The sequence below is a fragment of the Vombatus ursinus genome, unplaced genomic scaffold (assembly GCF_900497805.2).
Source record: "Vombatus ursinus unplaced genomic scaffold, bare-nosed wombat genome assembly UNPS02014786.1, whole genome shotgun sequence".
In the NCBI taxonomy this organism is placed as follows: domain Eukaryota; kingdom Metazoa; phylum Chordata; class Mammalia; order Diprotodontia; family Vombatidae; genus Vombatus; species Vombatus ursinus.
This window is the reverse complement of record NW_020954564.1, coordinates 15312292-15339047: the sequence shown is the minus strand read 5'-3', so window position 1 is coordinate 15339047 and position 26756 is coordinate 15312292. Positions and strand designations below refer to the sequence as shown.

At 38.0% G+C, this 26756-nt stretch overlaps 1 protein-coding gene across 3 annotated transcripts in view; it reads left to right on the top strand.

The window, feature by feature from the left end:
- The window catches only part of LOC114047023 (target of rapamycin complex 2 subunit MAPKAP1), a 328986-nt gene that overhangs the window by 229916 nt on the left and 72314 nt on the right, over window positions 1-26756 (top strand). The window lies entirely within an intron of this gene.

The following is a 26756-nucleotide window of genomic DNA, read 5'->3' as shown; positions in this document are numbered from 1 at the left end:
AGCTCCTTCAACTAGTTACATTCCCAGCCTCCTGAGATTTTAGACATGTTACTTTATTTAGCCTCATTTTTTCCATCTATAAAATAAAAGGATTTAGACTGGTTGGTCTGCCTTAGTTCCCAGATTCAGAGCTAGAAGAGATCTAAGTAGCTATCTAAACAGATCTCCTTCTTTTAAAGATGAAGAAGCTATGAACCAGGAAAGTTGGAGTGACTTGCTCACACTCACACAGGTCAGTGGCAGAGATTCAAACTCAAGTCTTTGCCTCCACTTGAAGCTCTCTTTCTGCCATACCACAGCTTCTTTCTAAGGCCATTTTCCATTCAGCACCCTATGATTCTTTGATTCTTCTGTCTCATACCTCTTATGCTAAGGATTTAAAGAATTGCTTTCCCAGAATTCTCACCAAAAACACGTTCCCTTAACTTACTGCATCGCCCTTTATCAGCTACTCTCAGGAGAATCTCAGTAGCTGAAGTTCAAAAGATCACACCAGATATTGGCTTGAATTGTTATAGCCATTCCCCTTTTTACTAAGCCACTGTCAAATTTCAGAGATAAAAGTGGCCTTAGAAAGCATTGCAAGCCATTTTATAGATGAGAACGCCAAGGTCCAAAAACAAGAAATGATTTACCCAAAGTTCCACCACTAGTTTAGTGAGTCTAGCTTGGGCCTCCCTACTGTCAGTCCAGGCAGGCCTCTTTTACCTTCACCACACAAGTCTCAGCGGTAGCACTAGGGCTTTTAGGCCTCTCTCATTCTATTCTCCAAGACCATTTCTAGCTCTGATATGACCTACTGTCCCTTCTAGCATTAATATTCCATATTTCAAGGCTTCTTTCAATTCTGACATTGTGTTTGATTGCTCTAACATAGAGACAGCTGGTAGCAGCACAATGGATGGAGCTCTAGATCTAGAGAAAGGAAGACTTCGGTTCAAATCCAGTCTTGGACACTTATTAACTGTATGACAAGTCATTTAACCTCTCTTTGACTCAGTTTCTTCAACTGTAAAATGATCATAAGTATTATATCTATTTGTGACTATTAAGCACCTACTTCCTAGGGTTGTAAGGATCAATTAAGATAATACTCGTAAAAAAAAAAAAGTGCTTATCACAGTGCATAGCACGTAGTAGGCATAACATAAAAGCTTTTTATTTTCTAACATACTATATGTCCTTAGTCCTCTTTAGCTGCAATATTCTGTAGTTCTGTTGAGTCAGAAACGGAATTTGTAAGTTTATATGCCCATCTACTGCTACAGTTTTCTGTGGGCACAAGTCCCCCATTCAGGGCAAGAATTATTAGAAGAATTTGGCATTTCTGTCTCTGTCTCTCTCTGTCTCTCTCTGTCTCTCTCTCCTTCCCTCTCCCCCCTCCCCCCACCAACTCATCTAAATGTTATTCATAACGAATTGGCCAAAATCCCCAATTAGGGATGTATGGCCATATGTAGAGATATTTAGTTTGGCACAAACTCATTCCATAATAGATTGGGCATATGCATGTGCCAAAGGGTTAAAGCAAAAAGAAACTTTTGTCATATATCTGTCTTCTCTTGAAGGCTTATGAGTATACCTCTTTACCATTAGCAGGAAAGAAATGCTGATCAGCCAAGGAATTGACTCAAGGAGAGAGGAGCGTCAATGAAAGGTGCTGAATTTACTGTTATTAGCAAGGCAAATGGAATACCAGCATAGCAGCCTAGCCACCGGATAATATATCTAACAAGAAAAATCTCTAAGAGAGAAAAATGGCCAACAACCTCAGAATAGTCTTCTGCCATGTTTCCTTTGGCTTTCTAATATTTTGTTTGCTTGCTATATTTAAAAATAGCCATAATAGTCACTTATAGGTCTCAATAAAGCAGTCTCTTATCAAGGTATGGCATCTAAAAAGGAACATGCAGAATATGGTATTAATGAAAAAGCTCACTTTTGAAAGCAGGATATAAATCTAATAATATTTCACCCATTGGCTAATATCCCTGATTGGTAGAATCTGAATGTATAAGAATCCTGTGCTAGAAGGGACCTTAGAACACAGCATGTTAGGACACAGAAGAAAGACAGACACAGGCTCTCCGCCTGTGCCTGGAGTCTATTGCCTCCTCACCTCTCTAAGAATCCCTAGCTTCCTTCCAGGCTCAGCTTAAGTACCACCACTTACAAAGAGCATTTCTTATCCTTCCAGTCATTAGTGCTGTCTTTCCTCAGTTATCCTAATTTATTTTTTCTAAATACAAATAATGTCCTCTCTGCTGTCTCTCTCCCTCCCGCCCCCCCCACCAATGTAAGCTCTTTGAGGTCGGAAACTATTTTGTTTTGTCTTTTTGTATCTCTCCAGGGCTTATCAGGACACTTTGCACATAGTTAATAGTTATTTGTTAAATTGAAAAGAATGTTTTTTAGCTGGAAAGAGCTTTAAAACATAGCATGTTAATGCTAGAAGCGCCAGTACAACATAGGTTAGATCATAGATGGTTAGATGATCCCATGGAGCTCTAATTAGGGGTCTAGGAGAGGTGAAATCAAGCTTACAGCACATGATCATATAACATGTTTGTAGATCAGGTACTGGCGCTCAGTTTCCCTGATTTCTGTGATGAGCACATAATGAACAAAGAAATAGAAACTTAACAATTTTTTAAGGTCTGTTTATTTAACCTAACATATTTGTGGTTCCTACAAACGTTCTCAGTTTTTCTTTTCTAAAATTGTTCTCTTGTCTGCCCTCTTTTCATACTTCCATCCCTGTATCTATCTCTCTTCCCTTTTTCTGCTAAACTCCTAGAGGAAGAGTCATCTTTACTTGCTGCCTCTGCTTCCTTACTACCCCTTCACTCTTCAAATTTTTATCTGGCTTCTAACTCCATTCTCGTAGAAGTCACCTGTGATCTCTTTGTTGCTAAATCTTATAGTCTTTTTCTAAGTCCTCATCCTCCTTTACCTTTTAGCAGCGTTTGACACTGTTAACTACTCTTTTCTAGGAGAAGCCCTTGGTATCCTCGACACAACTCTTTTGGTTCTGCTCCCTGTGTGAAAATTTCCTTTTCATCATTTTGTTCTTGCTTGCTAAAGATGAGTGTCCACTTCTTTTTCTACACTTTTTGTCTTGGTGATTTCATCTGCTCCCATGGATTCAATTATCACCTAATTCCAAAAATCTGTGTACTTTGTCCTACCCTCTGCCCTTCAAATACAGCCTCTTCCTGAATGTTTCATGTGTGACCCATAAGCTAATTTTGTCCAAAACTAAATTCATCATCTTCTCCCTTAAACCTGCTTTCTGATCCTCTTCCTTTTTGATCAGCATCCTCCCCATTCATCCCAAAATCTCTAATCTTTCCCTAACCCTATGTCCCAGTCCCACATCTCTGTAGTTGCCAAATACTGTTGACTCTTTTTCCACAATTTGTTTCATGCATCTTATCTCCATTCACATTGTTACCACCTATTTCAGGCTCTGTTATCTCTCATCTTGATTGTTTTAACAGCCCTTTAACTTATCTTTTTAGTTCCATTGTGTCCCTCTTTCCAAACCCTTCATCACACAGCTACTAAAATATTCTTCCTAAAAAGCACACATCTGTTTCCCGTACTCCTCTGATCAAAAAGTTCACTGACTCCCTATTGTCTGAGTATAGGATATAACAGCTTACAGATTCCCTAGCCTGAAATTTAAGGTCCTCCACACTTCACAATCTAATTCAATAATAATCATGATTATAGGACATTTATATAAATAAATAACTACATTTATATTGCGTTGTAAAGTGTGCAAAGTGCTTTACATATGTAATCTTATTTGATTCTCACAACCTGAAAAGATGGCACCTGAGTTGGAAAACTAAGACTGAGAGTCTGAGGTGAGAAGGGAGGGCATTCCAGGAATAGGGGATTGCATATGCAAAAACATAGTGATGGGACATGAGATGCCAAGTTTGGGGACAGCTTTCTAGCCTCATTTCCTATTACTTTCCTTATATAGCAGCTACTCTGGACTCTTACCTGTTCCTCAAACTCAGTAAGCTATTTCTTGCCTCCATGTATTTGTACAAGCTGGTCTCCCTTGCTTGGATAGTACACCTTCATCCTTGCTTTTCAGAATCCTCTTGTTTCAAGGCTCAGCTCAGTTGCTTCCTCCATGAAGCATTCCCTGTGCTCAAAGGATTCTCTCCCTCTTCAAATTATCCATAATGCTTTATTGCATTTCTCCTTTGCTCCTACCTTGTATTATGCGCTTATGTGTACATGTTGTATTTATCTAGAAGATAAGCTTCTTGGGAGCATAGGCTGTTTCTTTCATATTTTTAACGATTTATTTTTAGTTTTCAACATTCACTTCTATAAGATTTTGAGTTTTAAATTTTCTCCCCCTCCCTTTCCTACTCTCTTCCCCAAGAGGGTTTGCAATCTGATATAGGCTGTACTTATACATTCATATTAAGCATATTTTCACATTAGTCATGATGTAAAGAACAATTATAACTAATGGGAGAGGAACCATGAGAAAGAAAAAACAAAACAACAAAAGAAAACGAGAGAAAATAGTATGTTTCGATCTATATTCAGACTCAATAGTTCTTTCTCTGGATGTGGACAGCATTTTCCATCATGAGTCTTTTGGAGTTTTCTTAGATCCTTGCATTGCTCAGAAGAGTTATCAAAGTCATTCATTGCACAATGTGGCTGTTACTGTGTACAATGTTCTCCTGGTTCTGCTCATTTCACTCAGCATCAGTTCATGTAAGTCTTTCCAGATTTTTCTGAAGTCTCCCTGCTCATCATTTCTTATAGCACAGTAGTATTTCATTACATTCATATACCACAACTTGTTCAGCCATTCCCCAATTGATGGGCATTCCCTTAATTTTCAATTCTTTGCCACCACAAAAAGAGCTACTATGAATATTTTTGTACATGTTGGTCCTTTTCCCATTTTTATGATCTCTTTGGGATACAGACCTAGAAGTGGTATTGCTGGGTCAAAGGGTCTTTCATATTCTTGAATCCCTACATAAGAGCACAGTTTAGGAGCTTAAATGCTGCATTAATTTGTGCCAAACTCCCGTGGATACTGTCAGCTTCCTAAGAATACCTAAGCTTACCCACAGTACTCAGCATAGTGTTCTTCAGACAGAGTGGATGATGCTTATCTGTATTACCATTATGATCTAATAATAATAGGGATAACAAGAGTTGCACTTTCTTGAGTGCTTGAAGGCTTATAAGGTTTATAAAATACTCCCTTTACAACAGTACTGAGGTAGATAATGCAGATGTTACCAATCCCGTTTTACAGATGAAGAAATTGAAATTGGTGAATTGAAGAGACCTACCTCTGGTCCCAGAAGTAGTGGGGACCTATGTGGGAAATTGAACCCAGGTTTCTTCTCACTCTGAGTCCTGTGTTCTGTGCTACAACACAGTTGAATCTCTTTTCCAAGGAATTAACCCTAGATTATGGGCATACATTTTTGTCATTTCAGAAAGATTTCATAACCTCAAGTTTGCTGCATTTATTTATTCATTTTGTAAATGCTTACTGAATGCCTTCTCTGTGTTGAAAGTAAAATGGATCCCATTCCATCTATATCCTCACAGAACTTTCCTGAATGTTTCCTTATATATTACTATCTGATTAAGACCACTAGCAACAGCCTCATACATGTTGGTGTATGTCCCTTATCTTTTAGCCTCCCCTTTCCCCACAAACAAAAAAAAAAACCAAAGCCTAATATTTTCTCTTTCTTGTAAATCCTTCATGGAAACCTTTTTTTCTGAGAAAGCTAATTTCTATAACTTAATAGACCATGTGACATGAGCAAGTCACTTAACTCTTCCGAACCTTAGTTCCCTCATCTGTAAGTGGAAACAATATTTGTCTAACTACCTCAAAAGTAGTAATCATCAAAACTCTTTGGTATTTGTTTAAAAATAGAAAAGTCGGTCAATGAAACAGACTTAGAGAAGGGAGAATCAAAAATAATGGAATTCAACCCAGTGTCGTGTTTATGAAAACATAAAATTACCTGGGATAGAGCTCCTTATTTGATAAGAACTACTGAGAAAACTGGAAAGCAGTAGGGCAGAAATTAGGCTTAAACCACTTAGACCATATTCCACAATAACTTTAAAGTAGATATATGACCTGAATAATAGATAATACTGTAAAAATTAGAAAAGAAGAAAGTCATATACCTTTGATGCTGTAAGTACAAGATGAATTCTTATACAAAGGGTAGAGGCAGTTACAAAAGATAAAATAGAATTGATTACATGAATCTGGAAAGCTTTTGTGCAAATAAGACAATTATCTAGCATAAAAAGGGAAATAATTGACTGGGAAAAAAATTTCTCCACCAAATATCTCTGATAAGGGCTTGATATCCAAAATATATAGATGACTAGCAGAAATGTGGAAGCTCAAAAGCCATTCCCCAATAAAGAAGTAGTCAAAGAATTTGAGCAGATAGCTCTCGAAAAGAGAATCACAAACTATCAACCACGTGAAAGAATCCTTCAGGTCACTAATAATAAGAGAAACACCAGCCAAAACAACTCTGAGGTTTTACTACTTCAGTAGATTTTAAAACTTCCCCTTAGCACTGCCTTCAGTGCCTCTGTGTTGTGGAGATGGTCCTGGTTTCTTGAAGGCTAGGCTCACAGAACACAAACTCTTGCAGGCAGGTCTCATTCCATCAAATGGGCTTTGAGGATAAGCCAATAATAGACTGTGTGTCACGTAAGGACCAACCTAATGAAGTTTAGAAAGGCTCATGAAGGAAAGATTGACTATCGGGGAATGAATTTTTTGGCCATATAAATGATAAGGAACTACCTACTAACCTAAATTTGAAATATACATCAGTGAAGGAAAGACCCTTTATATTGATGAAATTAGAGATCTTTGAAGTATTTAACAAATAAAAATAATTTCTTCTTAGAGCCTAGAACAGTGTGGAGACATAATAGGCACTTTGTAAATACTTGTTGGGGCATGAGTCCATGTTTGTAATGATGGAAGGAAAGAAAACTTGTGAAGTGTAATTTGCCCAGAAAAAAAATGAGTAGAATTTTCAGCTCTCACTTCAGAGTAGCATTGTGATACCTTCCTACCCCTAGACTTATATTAAACCTTAATGAAGCTTATATTCAGAATTTTTTTTCATTGTTCACCAGCGTATTTTTTCCTTTCACTGAGATCTTACTCAACTGTCGTAGCCTATATTTGGTTCTGTACTATATCTTTGACTCCTCCCCCTGCTATTATTGCAGTTTAAGGTTGATGGCATATTGAAATTTATTGCCATGTATGGCTTGGCAATATGATCCCCAGCAGTTCCTGTTGGGACCACCACTTTTCAACTGCAATAATTTAATTCTTTTCAGTGTTTATTAAGTGCTCACTATGCGTAAGGCACCAACTTCTCCCCCACAAACTCACATAACATTTTTGTTTTGTAACTAATGCAATGATTATTTAATGTTGAGTAACATGGTTACTTGTATTGGTGCCTTATCTCTCTCCTAATCCCTCACCTCAATGTGGGCAGTGTCTTTCACACATAGTAGGTTCAATAAATAGAAAGAGGTGGAGTGGAATGGAGATGCTTTTTACTATTAGTCATTTCTTAAACTAAATATTACTTATCTGACATCTATTTCATTGCCCATGCCTGGAATATACTCCTTCCATATCTCCGCTTCTCAGAAGCCTTGTCTTCTGTCAAGGTACAACTTGAGTAGCCATCTATAAAAATCTTTCCTGATCTGCCCCTTCCTCCCCTTCTTAGTGCTTTTTCTCTCATCTTCATTTCCTTTCCACCATATTTACTTGTGTACACATTGTAACACTCACTCGACCCCCTCCTGCTGTTCAGTCTCCTCTCCTCCTCCCTAATGTAAGCTCCTTGAGGATAGGACAGTTTCCTTTTTTACTTTATATCCCCTGGGCTTAGCACAGTACCTTGCATGTAGTAAGCACTTAAAACACTTGCTACTTGAATCTGTTAAATTGTTAGGCACTGTTGAAAGACAGGAGCAACCAAGCTCTTGTTTTCAAAGCAATAACTTTCTCAGGGGAGCACATAACATGTACACAGAGAAGTCCAATAGCAGGCAGAATGGAGGCAAAGGTCACTTTAACCTGAGAAGGAATCACGGAGCCCTTCGTGGAAGGGGTGACACCTGAATTAGGTCTTGAAAGAAGAGAAGGATTTCACTCAGCGGAGATGAGGAGAAAGTGCATTTGAGGCATGGGCACCAACCTGCACAAATACACTAAAGTGGGAAAGGGCAGGAAGAGAATGAGGAACAGACAAATGAAGTCTCTCTGGTGGTTTGTTGCTTTTATACTTAGGGGATTTTGACTAAATTCTCTAATTTCACTGGCTGTCAAGGCAGTGTTAAGTAAAATGGGTTTGAACTGCTGTAGTTTTTGAGTACTGGACTAGATGTCAGAAACCTTTGCCATCACTGGAAATTCTGTCACTCTGGATTTACTATCTGTTTCCCCCAGCTGAATTCTTAAGCAGTGCGATTTAACACCCTGACTCTCCATCCGCCACTTCTGGCATTCATTTGAATGCATTACACCACCAGTTTCCATAAACTATTTTACAATTGTTTCAAATAATTGACTGTTTATTTCCACCCAAACCATCTGTGTTTCTGGGGCAAGCGACAGATAACTGTGTGTAGAATTTGGTGATGTCAGAGGGGCTGAAGTGAAGAGCAGATTGGACAGGAATATCTGATGCTTGTGGACAGTGTTAACAGTTTCCATCCTTTAAATGTCTCTTTAACAAGTGATATCTGAATCTGAGGGAGGCGGGATGAGGTAGGATCTTTATTTCTCTTATACATAGAGCATTGTTTTCCCTGGGAGAAACTGGGTTCAAGATGATTGCATGGTGAAAGGATTTGGTCTCTTAACTTTGCTCTGACAATGAGCCTGCCTCTCCTGGTTTAATCCTAGCCATTGCTAGGAAGTTGGGAGCAGGGGAAGGAGGGAGGCTTCTGCAATAATAATCATTCATATTTACATGGGGCTTTAAATTTTACATAGCCACTACTACCCAGAAAGTAGACAGTGTGCAAGGATTTTTAGCCTCATTTTATAAATGTGAATTCTAAGGTTCAGAGAGAGGGAGTGATTTGACCTAGGCCACACAGTAAGGTTCCATGCTAGAATTTGAAACTAGGTCTTTTAATACTAAGTCCAGTGCTGCTTTTCTAATGCCTCGGTGCAGAATCAATAGGTTTGTCATCATCCCACTCTTCATCAGCCAAATCCTCCTCGGTATCCTTGTTCCTTAACTATTTAACTTCTTGGACACAGATGGACAAACCTGGAGCTTAGAAATGCATACATATGGAGTCTGAATGCAGATGGAAGCATACTATTTGTTCTCCTTTTCTTTTGTTATTTTGTTTTGTTTCTTCTTTCTCATGATTCCTCCCTTTAGTTCTCATTCTTCTTTACATCATGACCAATGTGAAAATATGCTTAATATGAGTATAAGTAAAGCCTATATCATATTGCATGCCATTTTAGAGAGGGGGAGAAAATTTAAAACTCAAAATCTTATGGAAGTGAATGTTGAAAACTAAAAATAAATTAATTATTTAAAACAAAAAAAAAAGAAATGCATGTAGATCAAATCTCTGGGCACCAGAACATCTGAGAAATGCCAGAACAAGGCACAGAAATAAGCATATGAAGAAAGACAACTAGGGAAGTACCAGTCCATTGGGGCCAGGATCCTCCCCCTGCCTCAGAGATCCCTTCCTACTTATTTCTTTCTCCTTAGTCTTTTACTCTATAGCTACTTAATGATGGAGTCAGAAACACCAGTGACTTTTCTCTGTGCATCCTTCCATAGGTAAGAGTATTAAATCCACTGTCAGAATCTGGGTTCACATTCTACTTTGGCTGCTCTTTGGTCTTTGAAAAGTCACTTCCCCTCTCTTGGTCTTTTTCTTCATCTGTAAAATTAGGAGATTAGACTGTATGATCAAAGACATCTCTACCAGAGCTATATCTTATGAATCAAAAAGAACAGATCATCACTTCCCCACTTCTGAGGTTGTTGGTTCTCTTAATGGGCCTATTTCTATTGACAACATGGATTATACAGAAGAACTCTGGTTTAAAGAATTACTGTACTCTACCTAAGAATAAATCCTTAGCTCCCTGGCCTTCCCCTGCTTCCTTTTGGCGTGGTCTAATAGATGATTTGAAATGACAGGAATACATAAACTATTTCTTTTGATTTTATGACATGGTAATAGCTGTAACATGTTTCTAGTAAGTGTTTTCTATAGCAATAAAAAAAGTGCTAACAAGAATAAAAAAAACAGGTATAGTTTTAAATCCCAAAGAAATCACACCTTTGAAAACTAAAGATTAAAGTAACTAAACTATAAGTCATTTAATGTGGAACCTAAAAATAGGGTATTATAGATGTACAGTTGTTTATAAGATAGGTTCTTGTTACAAATGGTTTGTAGGGGTTTGTGGCTAGGCATTTTTACTTATATTCATTTTGTGACTACTTCAGCTCTGCCCTCTCATTCCTGTCTCTTCTGCTTCCCCACTTCTGTCACCTAATTCTCCCTGTTTTTCCTGTGTGAGTAAATTACCTAATATTTATCTTAGCTTACCTCATCTTTTGATTCAAAAGATCATAAACACATCTTGAGCTAGGTGACCTTAGAGGTCATCTACCCCAACCCTCTCATTTTACAAATGGGAAAACTGAGGCCCAGCTGAACCAGGATTTTTGAATAAGAATCCTGTGACTTCAAGTTCAGCACCCTTTCCGCTATACTATATTACCTCCATTGAATGTCAAAGCTACAGGTGCTACCCCAGGTAACTAGACTACAAAGTTTTCATCTACAGAAACAGTGTGTCATAAAGGAAAACAGTATTGGAAATGGATAAAGGTGAGTCTGAGTCTCATTTCCAAAATGTGAAGTTTGAAAATGTTAGGGCAGAAAGCAAAGTTAACCCACTTGTTTTACAGATGAAGGAACTCAAGTGCATGATGTGCCCAAGGGATGAACTCAGGGAAATGAGGTGCCCAAGATCATACGATGAATTAGTGGCAAAAGTAAGAGTCAAATGGAGGCTTCCAGATTCTCAGGCCACTTGTCTTGTCACTGGACTGTGCTGCATTAAGTTTTAATTTTTATTTATAGCTCTTGTCTTTACATCCATCACTTTCATTTCCAAATGTATTCCTCTCCTCTCCCCAGAGAGCCATACCTTCTAGCAAAGTGTTTTTTTTTTTAAAGGAAATGTAGCTTAGCAAAACGATAATGTACCATCTGAATTTGTCAGTGTATACAATGTTTCATACCCATAGTCCCCCACCTCTGCAAAGAAGTTGAAGGAAATACATTTTCTCTTTTCTTCGTCAAACTTGCTATTATACAGTGTTCAATTTTAGGGGTTTTTTGTTTGAGGGGGTTTTTTTGGTTCCTTTCATTTACATGATTGTAGTCAGTTTGTAATATTTTTAGGTTCTGCTTGCCTCTTTCTACATCAATTCACATAGCTTCCCCATGATGCTCTGAATCCTTCCTATTCTTCATTTCTGAGATTATAGTAATATTGCATTACATTTGTGTGCCACAATTTATTTAGCCATTCCCCAGTCAATGAGCACCTACTTGGTTATCAGTTCTTTGCTACCATAGAAAGTGCTGATGAATAGTTTGAAGTATGTGGGGTTCTTTCTTTTTGTCTCTAACAATCTTGGAAGTATACTTTGCATTGGGATCTTAGGGTCATAGGGTATGGACATTTTAGCTACTTTTCAGAATGGTTGGACCAGTTCCAACTCAGAGCTCCACCAACAGTGTGTTAGTGTTCCTGTCTTTCCACAGCCCCTCCAGCATTGACTATTCCCAAATTTTGTCATCTTTGCCAGTATGTTTGTTGGCTGTCAGGTAACACCTTAGAGTTATTTTAATTTGCATTTCTCTTATAATAATCCAGTTTCTCTTCAACGTATTATGCATATAAAGTAGAATAGTGAAGTTGGAAAGGTAGGCTCTAGTCAGATATGTAGGATCTTGATTACGTGGATAACGAGTTTATATTTCAGCCTTACAGTGGTGGGGAGCCACTGAAGGTTTGTGAAAAAGAGAGTGACATCATAGTTAGGCTTCTCATTAGAAAGAAAGAGATTATTTTAGCATCAGTTTGAAGGTCAGAATTAGAGAGAGGAGAGACTAGCAAGAGGGAGATCTGTTCAGAAGTTATTATAAATTCTTTTCTCTGCTACCTCTTCCCCCACCCCCGATGACAGCCTGATTAGGAGCTAAGCTATACAGTGGATAGAGTACTAGGCCAGGAGTCAGGAAGACCTGAGTTCAAGACTGGATTCAGACACTTACTTGCTGTGTGACCCCGGGCAAGTCACTTAACCTCTTTTGGTTTCTGTTTCCTCAGCTATAAAATGGGGATAATAACAGCACCTACCTCTCAGGGTTGTGAGGATAGAAAAACTTTTAAAATCAGATATTTTTAAAGTGCTTTTTATTTAGCACAGTGCTTGGCATGTAATAGGCACTATATAAATACGTATTCCCTTCTCTTTATTATGCATCTTTGTGTGAATTCAACTATGAGCCAGCTTTATGCTGGTCCAAAGGGGCAAAGGGCTCTTGCCCTCAGAGGATCAGTGCTAGATAGTTTAAGCTAGGAGTGGGCACAGTGGGGACATTCTCCAACAGTGCCTCCAACAAATCCAAGATTGTAAAAGAGGGAGAAGTTTGTCCAAAGACCTCATGCCTTGAGGTGTTCTTCCTTAGGCCCTGTAGGTATTGGAAGATAAATGAAAACATCTTCACATCTTGGGGGGTTGGGGAGTTGTACACTTGCCAGCTCTTGAAGCTGCATCCTTTCCAAACAAAGCCCCCTATGCTGCTGTAGCTTTACTTTTCTATTCAAAGATTACCTACTTTAGTGACCAAGTAGGGTATACTTTTTGAAGGGTATACTTGAAGCAGAATTATTTTTACTGGCAAATTAATAATTATTATAATTTATCAGATGGTCTCTGGGGATGTGGTAATGCAAAAAAAGAGATCAAAAACCCCTAGATCTTCTCTAAGAGATTTCTCTGGTGTATAACATTTTCACAGAGCTGCTGTGTCCCAGATAAACCTGATATAAATGCAGGAGAGGAAATTGATCATTTAGTCTCTACTGAAAACTGATTTGAGTGCTTAAGTCTTGTTTTTACTTATATTTGTTTAAATCTGGTTTTATCATTCTTCACAAAAAGATCAGAGGTCAGCTATGGTTGTTACATGTGAATGAATGTTCTACCTACTTCCCAATATGGACTTTCTCTGGCAAAACATTCCCCTTTCCAAGGGATTGCTAAGGTTATGTTTGTTGACAGAGCATTTCTGCTTAAAGACTTCAATCTGTTCTGTCCCCCCTTTTTTTTACTTTGTTTATTGGGCTGATTCACCCCCCTTGACCAATGTATTCTTCATTGCTATTGAAAGTTAATGGGGGCAAAATTGCATTCGCAAACACATGAACCTGAAGTGTCCAGGGCCGAACTTAGTTGATCTCTGGTGATCGGTTCAATTTAGTTACGATTTTTTGCCATTAGGCTGGGGCTGAATGATGGTGATTTGGTTGAAGCCAAATGTCTTCAGAAAATTGGCTCTTTGATAAGAGCCCTGTTATCAGAGGGGGATGCCTTCTCATTTACATTTAGATGAGTATTGATTATTTATTTACTCAGAGAAGTGAGATTCCTTTCCAATCTTATCTTTCTCGTCTCTGCTTGTCAGCAGAAAGAGAGATAGAGCTCCTGACATCAGCCTGAGATAACAGCACTTTGTGCTAAAGATAAAAGTTGGAATGGGCCTTTTTCTAGCCTTGACTGAAAGGGTAAGTTTTAAAAATTAGAACTGATGGGTCAAGCTTTCAAAACCTTTCCTGAAGGTTTTGCAGTTTAACTAGGCAGGAGAATTGGCTTGTTGTATCAGCCTGGTTGTTTCTCCTTTTGGTAATAGGAGTTGTATTTAATTTTATCATACACTGTTTCTCCACTGGAAACAATTGTATGTGGTATGTAAGGAGGCTCTAGTGTCACCTAATTAAAGCATCTCCTTGTGGGGGGGTTACTTGTTTGTTTATTTATTACAAAGTTCTTAGGATTTAAAGATGAAAGAGAGCTTATAAATCATCTCTAATTCTGTCTTTTTACAAGGGGAGGAAACTGAGTCCCTGGGAAATGAATTGACTTGCCCAAGGTTACCTGGCTTGTAAGCGTCGGAGGCAGGATGACTCTAATTTCCATGTACCTTCTACTATACCACGTGTTCCTATTACAAGCTGCATTACTTCCTTCCATGTATTATACTCTTCAATCAAGCTGTATAACTCTTTGCCCATTGATGCTTCTGTACCTTTTCTCATCCTGTTCTCTATGTCTGAAATGGTCTTCTCTCTCCTTACCTTTTGAATTTCTGTGTATTCTTTAAAGCAAAAGAGAAGAAGGGTCCCTTCTAGCTTCCAACTCAACTGCCACCTTCTCCTGTAGGAAGCCTACTGTCATCCCTCCTGTTATCCCTTAGCCCTGGAATAGCACTTTGCTTTCCTCGCCAACTTACTTATACACAATAAAATATTGTGTATAATAGTTATTTGTCTTAGACTTCACCTTCTATACGGACCTCAGATCTTGTCTGAGTTCAATTTTGTATCTCCCCCAGGTCCTAACACAGCACTGTACACATAGTAGCATTTTATTTTTGTCATGCTGTATTGTATTGTTATACTCTCTCTTAGCCATCAGAGAGGCAACGGGTTACAAAAACTATCATGGACCTACAGGCCAAGGCCAATATTAAAAATTGAGCAAAAATGTGATAATGACTGACTTGTGAGAATGATTAACTGTCAGGTGAATTGCTAACAAAAGCACGTTTCCAAAAATGTGTCAGGCCTGAGCCGTGATGCTTACATGTGCATCCTGGGTTTATGGCCTTGTGAGCAATCAAGGAGAATGATCCAGTAGAATGTAGACCCCTCAAGGACAGGATCAGTTTAGTGTTTGTCTTGGTATCCCCAGCCCCTAGCAACTGTGCCTGACATAAAGTTCCTAAATAAGAATTTAATAAGTACTTACTAGTAAATTGATAATAGTAACTGACATTCCTGTAGCTTTATTGTTTATACAGGACTTTTCTTCTAATATTTCATTCTATCCAACAACCCCAATAGTTAAGTTGTGCAGGTACTGTTATCATCTCCATTTCATGACTGAGAATGTTCAGAGTCAGGTGACTTTCCCAACATCATACAGGTAATTTAGGTTGCATGATGTGGTGGGGAAATACTGGATTTGGAAGACCGAAATTCAAATCCTTGACCACATAACTTAGCTCTTAGATCTGTCATGTCACCTGTGTCGTCTTTGTTTTCCTTATCTGTAATGAGAAGTTTGGACTAGATAACATCTAAGGTCTCTTCCAGTTATTACATTCCACATTCTAAGGTCACTTCAGACCTAGTACTCTTTTTCTTCAAGGGCCTTTCCAGCTGTAACATACTTTGATCCTGTAAGTAGAGAGCCAAGATTCAAACTCATATATTCCAACTTGAAACATAGGGTTTCTACTATACAATCACCTGCTGCAGTGGCACAACTATCTAACAGCTATGGATCACTGAAGAACCTTAAGCCACTCTTCCATGAATGAATATCCATTGTTTCTATTTTGAAATGATGAGGTGGATCCCAAAAGACCTGTCAGCTAGTATATTAAATGATAGAAAATCTTGGAATACAATATTGCATAAGGCAAAAGAGAAGCTTACACCCAAGAATGGACCTTTAATAGCATAGACTTGCTAGCATTTCTGATGAAAAGATCAGAACTGAGTACGAGCTCCAAAATGTAAACACAAGAGTCACGAGAAATCTAGAAAGGTAAATTGATTTGAGCAATCAGAAAGGGCTGTGTGACAGAATGCTAATATTCCAATAGAAGTAGACATGTCCCTTCAGAACTTAATGTCTTCAAAGGGTCCTGAAGAGGTTAAAGAAGAACAATAGAGGATTTGGTGGTAGATTGCTTCTGTTCTGAGTGTTTGAAGAAGAGAAAGAGAAAGAAGGATGAATAAATACATTAGTGTAGAAAGGAGGAAGGAATGGAACTTCCTAGTTTTCATAATTGAGATATGTGAGAGGAAAAATTGGAATAATATAAACATGGAAGAAGACATGTGGGAATGGGCCTCAGATGAACTTCATCTTATTTGAAACAAAGGAAGGTGAACTCTCTGCACACACACGCACATGCACACAAACAATTTGATATAGAAATATATCAAATTCAATAGGGAAATAAGCTGTGATGAGGGTGGATGGTGGGGAGGGGGACACTGGGGGAGAGGTGGAGTGGATGTTGAGAGGTAGGATAATACTAAGGAGGGAATAGTTACTAGCAAAATAAACTTCTTGGTCTTGAAAGGAGGATTATGGTGGGGACACTCCTCAGAGATGAAAGAAAAGCAAAGAACTGAAATATAAGGAGTGTCTTAAATGGACTTATAGACAGGGTGTGACTGAGCAAATTGTGGTATATGTATATAATTGAATATTATTTCAGTATAAGAAATTGCAGAATACACAATTCCAGAGACCCTTGAGGATTTTAAAATAACACAGATTGAAATGAGCTAAACCACGAAAACACTTTATACAACGGCAACATTGTAAGGAAAAATTAGAGACATAAGATTTCTGATTAAAGCAATGACCATCCTCATCTCCAGAGGACCTGTGATGAAGCATGTTACCAGTCTCCAGATGGAGGTGTGGTGCTCATAAAGTCTAGAAAGAGACCTACATTTTTGGATATGGCCACTGTATAGGTTCATTTTGTTTGACTCTGCTTATTTTTACTTTTTTTTCTCTTCCTCTTGGTTTTTAATTGGGGGAAAGGAATCATAGGTTAAGAGGGGTTGGCAATATTGATTCAAAGAGGACCATTGTAACTTTAAAAAAAGTCAGAAGAGAATTGAAGGAAATTCAAAAGGAAGCATAGACAAACAGAAGTATTTTGAAATTAATATAGAATTTATTATACACTTTTTAAAGGAAGCAGTATGAAATGGAGATTCGCAGTTTCATATAGAAGCCTTTTTTTGTGGGTTGCTATGTATATGGAAATGTTCTTCTTTTGGTTTGTTTTTGGTATTTAAGTATAGAATTTTTAAAAAATTTCTCACTCAAGTAAGAGGGTGAGGAATGATGGGAGTGTAGAATATGTGTGCAATCATGGAAGGAAAATAATATAAAGTAGATGATATATAGGTGGGAATATATAGGTGGGAACTAGATTGTAGGGAAATCATTTTGTCTTTCTGGAACTCCATTTCCTCATCTGTAAGTGAAAAGTTTGAACTAGATGATCTCTAATTTCCCATCATTTCTAAAATTGCTGTGGTTTCAATGATGCCTTTGATTTAAAGCCCAAAAATATTTCAGTGGCACAAATTCTTTGGGAAAGATTGACTTCTATTTTATGTAATACTTTATAATTACCAAGTGCTTTCTAACACATTTTTTTCAATTAATCCTCCCAACAACCTCATGAACTACATAGTAAATCATTATTACCATTCTATAGATGGGAAAAATGAGGCACAGCAAGGTTAATGACCTCAGGACCATTGCTTGAGAAGTCCAGGCTGGCTGCCTGAACAGAAGAAGGCAACCCATCTCCTTCACCAACAAAAACCTAAAATTAGTACCAGACCAAACAATGATCAAGACGTCCAATGAGAAACTTCCATGACTTCTTCTACCTTGAAACTGCACAGTCATCCAGCCAGAATCCCTCAGGAAATAGGGAAGGGGACCCACCAGCAAGCCATTGCCTGCATGCATCTAGAGATGGCCCAAAGACAGATGCAGCCTGCAAGCTTTTATATCCAGAGGCAGCAATAGTAGAGGAAAAAAGAAGAGAAAAAAAAAAAAGCCCGAGGGGGGTGAGAAATCCACACTGGAGACCTTGGCATCAGCAAGCCATGGCAGTAACCAGACCACACACAGCAGTTCTCAGTGTGGGATTCCTCAGTCCCAGGATCTCTAAGGTGCTATCACTGTCTCTGTCTTGAGATTCCATAGAGAGCTCTTAAGATCCAGCATTCTGAACTTGAAAGATCCAGAGCAACCTAAAACTTACCAGCACTTTTAACAAGGATATACCCTGATAAGTGGAGGGCAGTGCAGGAATCCAAATGACCCAGCTCTGTCTGGACCAAGCAGGGCTACTCACCCCACCCAAAATTACAGCAGGAAGAAGAACCTGGTCCTGGCACATAGTAAGTACTTAATAAATGCTTGTTGACTGAACTAGAGAGATAAGTAAATAGAAAGCACTGACTAGAATTATTATTGATCCAGATGTACTGCAAGGTCCAGCCTAGAAGAGAGTAATTTTGTAGCAACTGCAAGTAGAGACTCATAGGAAAAACTGAATTTTCTCCAAAGACTGTACAAATACCTAGAAGAAATTTAACAAGAGATAAAAAATGAAAAAGCCCTTGGAAGAAAGAAATTGGAAGGAGACTAAGTAGCTTAGAACAGAATGTGGTAAACCTTTACCCAAGTAACAGACTTCCTGACTATAGACTGAACAAATCAATTACTCAGTGAGACAACAAGAAATATTAGAACAAAATAAAAAAATAGAAGAAATGTAAAGTATTTAGTATGAAAAATAACTGACTGAGAAAATAAATTTTTAAAAAGATAATTTAAGAATCATCATGTTCCCTGAAAAACAATTTGGGTACAACATTTCCAGAAATTATAGATGAATCAAAGGACAAAGTGAAAAATGGAATCTACTATTCACTTCTTGAAAGAAATCTTAAAAGGCACAGTTCCAGTAATATGACAGCAAAATCTAGTGCTTTCGTGTTAAAGAAAAAATCTTAGGAGCCAGAAACAAAGAGTTCAAGTATAAAGGAATGTTATTGTAAGAAATAACAAATAGACAACTATAACAGTCTATACAAGGACAGCAACATTATAAAGAAAAACAACTTAGAGAGAGTTAAGACCTCTCATCAAAGCGGTGACTAACCTTATCTCCAGAGGACTTGTGATAAAACATGTTAGCCATCTTCAGATAGAGAGGTGATGAACTCAAGGCACATAAAGAGGCATAAATTTTTTGACATGATCACAGTGTGAATTTATTCTGCTTAACTATTCTTATGGGGTACAAGAGTCTTTTTTTCCCTTCTGTTTTTGAGGATGGGACCACTGAAACATTTTTTTAAATGAATAGAGTGACCAAAAGGAAGCACAGACAAGCAGGACAGTTTTCAAAGTAAATGCTGAATTTATTATATCTTCTTTTTTTTTTTAAAGCAAGGGGTATGGGATCTATAATCTTCTTGTATTCTGTTTTACATATGAATATGCTCTTATTTATTTGTTTGTGTGTGTGTGTGTGTGTATGTGTGTGAGAGAGAGTGTGCCAGGATTTTTTTTAAATGGTGGAGAAAAGAAAGGTTAAAGGACTAACTCATGGTTACACAACCACTAAATGGTGGCTCTAGGATCCAACCTAAGTCTTATTATTCCAAGTTCAATACTCTTTCAGTTCCCTTGAGTCCTGAGAGATATCAGGTGGGGACCTTGACTGGGTTGGTATTCCTGTCAGACAATGTGGGTGGCCTAAGACTGGCCTGAGCTAGGAGGACAGAAGGCCAGAAGTTCACTTGATCTTGAATTTCATTGTGTATGTAGACTGTGAATTTATCTTGTACCTATTTAGATTCAATAAAAATTCAAAACAATCCATTCCCCTAAAAGAGCTTATATTCTTGGGAGGAGGAGAGATTTGTGAGTATAATATATACACAGATAAGTACAATACAAAATAGGAAATAAAGTGGACTAAAGGAGATATCCAGACAAAATGCTGTAGGAATTTATGGAGTACTGAAACACTAATAGCTGAGGGAACAGGGATGGCTTCATCAAGAAGGTGGTATCTGAATTGAGCTTTGAAAGAAGATGACAAATATTAACAGGTTGAGATGAAAGAGGTCCCTGCTTGTATGAATACATAGTGATGGCCTGCCAAGTTCAGAAAAGAGATACTACTAGTCCCTTTTGGCTAAACATAGAATACATGGAAGGGAGTGATATGAAATAAGGCTGGGAAGATTGGTTGGAGCCAGATTTGGCAGGGCCTTAATGCCAGATTAAGAAGTTTGCGTTTTATCCTAGAGACAGTAGAGAGCCATTGAGTATTTTAGAGCATGGTAGTAACATTATCTGACATGTGTTTTAGGAAATTTTTTTTGTATTTTTTTTTTTAGTTAAAATTTTTTTGGTAGTTTTGTAAAGGATGCATTCAAGAGGAAGGATGCTAAAGACAGAGTCCAATTAAGAACTGTGAAAGTAACTGGGAACATAGTGGTGCCTCAACAGAAATAAGGGAGTCTGGAAGAAGGCAAATTTACCAGAAAAGATGCCGAGTTCAATTTATGACATGTTGAGTTGAAGTTGCTAGCAAAGACCAAGTGGAGAGACATCTAGTAGGCATTTGGAGAGGTATGGTTGGAATTCAAGAGAGTGATTAAAATAATAATAATACCTGACATTTACATATAACACTTTAAGGTTTGTAAAATACTTCACAAATCTTAACTTGTTAGATCCTCATCAAATCTGTGAAATAGATGCTATTATTATCCTCATTTTATAGATGAGGAAACCGAGGTATATAGAGGTCAAATGACTTGCTCAGGATCATACCCATAGTTAAGTATCTGTGGCAAGATTTGAACTCAGGTCTTTCTTACTCCAGGCCCAGTGCTCTATCCCCTGCATTACCTAACTGCCTGATTGGGGCTGGACATATAGATATAAGAGCTAAGAGATAAAGAAACTATGGGTACTAATGAGATCACTGAGGTTGATAATGTGTAAAGACTACAGGGCCTGTAGAATAGAGCCCTGGGAGGTGCTAACACACAGGAGACAAGAAGTGAATGATGAATGAAGCAAAGGTGCCTGAGTAAGATTAGTCATTTAGGTAGAAGGAAGACCTGGAGGGAACTGTCACAAACCCAAGGAAAAAGAATTATTTGGGAGGAAGCCCTGGTAAATAATGTGAGAAACTACAGAACAGTCAAAGAACATGAAGATGATTAAAAGAACATTGGTCATTGGTAATCTTTGAGACTATGTTTCTAGTAAAATGCTAGGATGAGAATCCAGATCACAAGGGAATGAAGAATGAATGCAAACTGTTCTTTCTAGTAGTTTATCTTTATCAACGAAAAGGAATCCTGATAGTTTGAAGGGGATGTCAGAGTTAAGAGGAGGTTTTTAAGAATAGAGGAAAACTGAATATTTTTTAATTATCAAGAAAAGAACCAATAGGTAAGGAAGGATTTAGAAGAGGAGAGAGAGAGAGAGAGATGGATGATTATGGGGCAAAGTCCTTTCTCTGTATACCCACTCTCGCTGTCATGGCCCCTTTAAGTAAGGGTCATAGATGTTAGTTAACTAGACTAGCTTCTTCATTCATATTATGGGCCTGGATTCCTCCACTTCTGTCAGCATATGTTGTGCCTGTTTGTTAGTATAAGACCCAAAAAAAGGGCCATCATCTAAGGGGTATGCAGCCTAGCAGATCACTCTGACTGCCTACTATAAACTTGGTGGAAAGTAGGAAGATCTTTTGACTGTAGCCTTCACAAATTAGTTGTGGATATGTCAAGCTCCATGCTTTTGTTGCATTGGCTGTAGTCTTACATCCAAGAATGCATCCAGCTGCTATCATTGGGAGGCCATGAGATACTTTGGCTAGGGAGTTCTACGGGCTAGTCATAGTTCTATGATCCAGGCCTTTAGAATCATCAGCACTAGCCTCATCCTGGAGTCATTGTCCAAATGCCTACAGTAGAAGGTTCTGAAGGTGTAAGGATGGGAGTAAGGGTAATCTGTAGGATAATTGTGTTTATATTAGGCCATAGGTTTTTATATCCTATAAAAGGCACTTCAGTGGAAAAAGCGTTGGAAGGGGATTCAGCAGACTTGAGTTTTGGTCCCAAGTCTGCCATTGACTATCTGTATTACCTTGTTCAAGTTACTTAACATTTCTGTACCTCAATTTCCTCATCTGTAAAATTAGGAAGTTGGACTAGGTGACCTCCAAGATGAGGCTGAGAAAAGAAAATAATCAAAGTTACAAATAAAGGGATTATAAGCCTTGGCAAGGAGGACCACATCATTATCTGAGACTGAAGTAAGCATTAACAATTCATTTTTAGATATCACTTTAAGGCTTATAAAGCACTTTCCACTCAACCTTCCCCAATAGATAAGTGGTCAAAGAACATGAACAAATAGTTCTCAAAAGAAAAATTGCAGACTATTAACAACTACACAAAATGATGCTCCAAATCACTAATAATAAGAAATACAAAACAACCATAAGATTTTACCTCAGATTTAGCAAATTACCCAAGATGACAAAAAGATTGGAATAAACAGTGTTGGAGGAATTAGGGGAAATAGGCACATTAGTTGGTAGAGCTGCAAATTAGTATTGCCATTTTGGAAAATAATATAAAAGTATACAATGAACTAAAATATCCATACTCTTTGAACCAGAGATTTCCCCTCTAGGCATTACCCCAAGGAAGTTACTGATAAGAAGAAAGTCTCCATATACTCGCTGACATATTTTTAGCAGTGTTTCATGGTGGTAGCAGAGAACTGGAAATAAAGTAGATGCCTGTGAATTGGGGAATGGTTAAACAAATTGTGACACATTAGAATATCACTGTTCCATAAGAAATATCAAATATGATGATTATAGAGAAGCATGGCAAAATTTAAAGGAACTGGTGTAGTAAAAGTGAGCAGAGCCAGAAAATACCTACCAAATGTAAATGTAAAGAAAACAACCGCAAAATAATAGGAAGTGAATGTTACGCGTGGGCCCAAAGAATCGATATGAGAAATACTGCCCACCCCTACACACACACACACACACACCTACCTTCTTCCTTTGCAGACATCAGGATCCATGGAACATTACATATATTTTCAGATTTTTTTCAATGTATTGGTTAGCTTTAATGATTTTTTTCCCCTCTTCCTCTTTTTTTCTTTAAAAAATATTCTTTGCTACATAGAATGGTACTTTGGGAGGAGGTAGGGAGAGAAATACAGGGGGAAATTTAGGCAACATAAAAACAAAATATGTCAAGACAAATGTATTTTTAAAAATCATTATTCTCACTTTACAGCAGAAAAAAATAGGTTCTGAAAGTTTAAGTAACTCACAAACTAGTACATGACTAAGCCAGGAGTTTAACCGAAGTCTCATTATTCTAAGTCCAACACTCTTTCCACTAAACCACACTTTATCACTTTCCTCTATTTTCTTGAAGTTTACTCATGCTGGGAAACAGTTTCCAGATAATTCACAAGCAGTTCTGCAAGTATACACTACAGCCCTTTTATGTGTCAGGTCAGAGGTAAAAGGATCAGTTGGACTAGAGTTAGCACATTTCAACTACAGGACAAATTTCGAAGATTTTCTTTGAACTTATGGGTGGAAATGTTTGCCTAAGGTTTACAAAATCCCATAAAAATGCTGCTTTAGTATTATGACTTGGAAATTTTCCCAAAGCGCCCAGAGCAATACTTTGTTACTAGACCATTAAGTTACATAGTATTTCTATGATAAATACATCATGGAAACGTCAAAACAAGTTTTCTGTTTACTGTAGTGTAACTCCTTCCTCACATCATCCTTATGTTGTCGTTCTATTTGAAGCAGAGGTCATGTAGCTTTCTGTACATTTGTGACATTTTGAAGCCTGTATTCAAAGGGTAGAAGTTGCCTGAAGATCCGTGTCCCATCTTATGTGAATGTGCCTATTACATTTTATATAAGCTATTTTCTTGAAGGAATTGTTTTAACTGAAATTGACCTCATGTCCCATCTTGAAATGTATTGACTGCTACCCTTCTCCCCCCCCACACTCAGCCACCTAAAAATCAAAGCAAACATTTAGTTGACAATTCATTTATGAGAATGAGATGATGCTTCATCTCACATCTTTAGTTACTTATCTTCCATGAATATAGCTTTGATTAACACTCTTTTATATAAGACCGTAAAGATCCAGTGGTTATACTTTTGTCCTACTTTGGTGGAAAAGTGTGAATTAAAGAATTAAAGGTAATCCTAAAGGTCCTTTCCAACTTTAGGAAAAAAATACGATGTGATGGGAGGTACATTTGACTCTGGAAGTCAGCAGACTGGGTTTTTATTCTTAAGTCTTCCATTGACTAGTTGTGAAACTATGGGCTAATCTCCTAACCTCTTTCTGTCTCTCTTTCCTCATCTCTAATGTGAAGAGTTTAGACTAAATTATATCCAAGTCTTTTCTAGTTTTATCATTATGTGCTCAATATTTTTATATTCTGTATTCTAGTGACACATCTCTAACATTCCGTCTCTAATGTTTTTTGTTCTGATTCTAAGACCTTTTCTGGCTCTGTCTTTCATTGCTTAATATTCTGCAATTCTGTCTTCTGAAGTACCTTCTATCTCTAATAGTTTTTGTTCTAAAGTCCCTTCCAGCTTCTAACTTTCTATTACTTTGAGGGCCCTTCTAGCTCAATATTCTTTGGCAGTGATTTTTATGAGAAGAAAACAATTTTAATACGCCTTCACAACCCAAACTAATATGTCACTAAGGGAGAGATCTTGTGAGAAGTGATAGGCAAGATGTTTTTTAGGCAGGGAACAATTCACTGTACCCCTCAATTTAAACATATAAGCAGTCACCCACTGCTCCTATACTTAAGGCTAGTTCATCTCAAAGAGGAATTAAATGAAATACTGAAATGAGGCAAAGACAAGTAGAGTGGGCCAATGGAACACTTGAGAACATCCCAAAATAAAATCTGAAATTATGCCGGGGCTTCTGGGAAACATCAGCAACCTAGAGTTGGCACAAAGCAGTAAGAGAAGGGGGTGTACAGGGCCTTGTTTGAAACCCAAGTGTCAGGCACACTGATGGGCCAAGAGGCCAGCATAGGGAATTCTAAGTCAGGCTGAGGCACATGCCAAATGAGGCATTACTCAAGGAGGAAAGCAAATGACTCTAATGTCTATCAACATAAACAGATAGATAGTATCTGTTTTTAATGAAATTAATCCATAAGATAAATCGACTACAGATGCCAGGGTATGTGACGACATTGCCTGAAGATGAATTGCTTGGAAAGGAATGGTGAGATGTATCTTTTCACCTCACTCTATTTATTAACAGTTTAGACTTCTCAACTGGCTGTTGCTGGGAGCATTGAAAATTAAGAGTTCTCTCTGTGCAGGCTATACAAACTTTGGAGCATGTTTGCATGCTTTATTGAGGAAGCTGTAAGGAAAGCCTGGGGGTATAGTGTACAGAGCATGGAAGACCAAGAGTGAAGAGACTTGGGTTCCATTCTTGGCATTGACACTAATTCACTCTGTGACCTTGGACTAGTCACTTCCCATCTCTGGGCCTCCAATTCCTTATTTGTAAAATGAGGAGGTAATACCTTCCAGTTCTAACATTCTGTGCTACCAGACACCTTCAGCTCTAAAATTCTTTGTTCCTTTTATTCTGTGTTCTAAGGCCATTTAGAGCTCTTTTCCATTGTGCTTTAAGGACCATTTTGGTGCTAATGTTCTAACATTTGAAATCCCTAAGAACTTGGCTTTTAGATATCTTAGTTTAGAAAAAATGAGTGAAGGCAGTCATAAAAATTATGGGATGATAGATTTAGAATTGAAAGGGACCTTAGAGGTCATTTAGTCCAACCTTATCACTTTACAGACATAGGCCTGAGGCCCACAGAAGTTAAGTAGCTTGCTCATGATCACCAAGACAGAATAAATGAGAAAAGTCATTCATTATATGCATGAAACATTGTCTAGTAAAGAATAACATTCTATTACAAAAGAACTATGTGGAAGGAAAATGTACCATGTTCTTCAGTTCAAGTGACCAGCTTCCCCCCTGAATGTATTCGTCATTTTGACACATTTCTTCTTCTTCTTCTTCTCCTTCTTCTTCTTCTCCTTCTCCTTCTTCTTCTTCTTCTTCTCCTTCTCCTCCTCCCCCTCCTCCCCCCCTCCTCCCCCTCTCCCTCCCCCCTCCCCCTCTTCTCCCTCCTCCCCCTCCCCCCCCTCCTCCTTCTTCTTCTTTTCTTCTTCATCTGGGTTAAGTGACTTGCCCAGGGTCACACAGCTAGTAAGTATCAGGTGTCTGAGGCCGGATTTGAATGCAGGTCCTCCTGACTCCAGGGCCAGCGCTCATTTTGACACTTTTCTTTAGGGTTCAAATTCCCCAGGTACTTATGACCTAGGAAATCCGTTAACTTCCCTCATCCTCATTTTTTTCATCTGTTAAAATGGGGATAATAATAGCACCCACCTCATGGGTTATATGGCTGAAATGAGATAATACATGTAAAAGATTTTGCAAACCTTAAAGCGCTATCTAAATGCCATCTATGATTATTGTAAGGAAAGCATTTGATGAGCTGTAAAGTAATGTGGTGATAAGAATAGCTGACATTTAAAGTTTTAAAGTTTGCAGAGTGTTTTGTATACTGTAGCTCATTTTTTAGCTTCACAACAACTCTATGAAAAAGGCA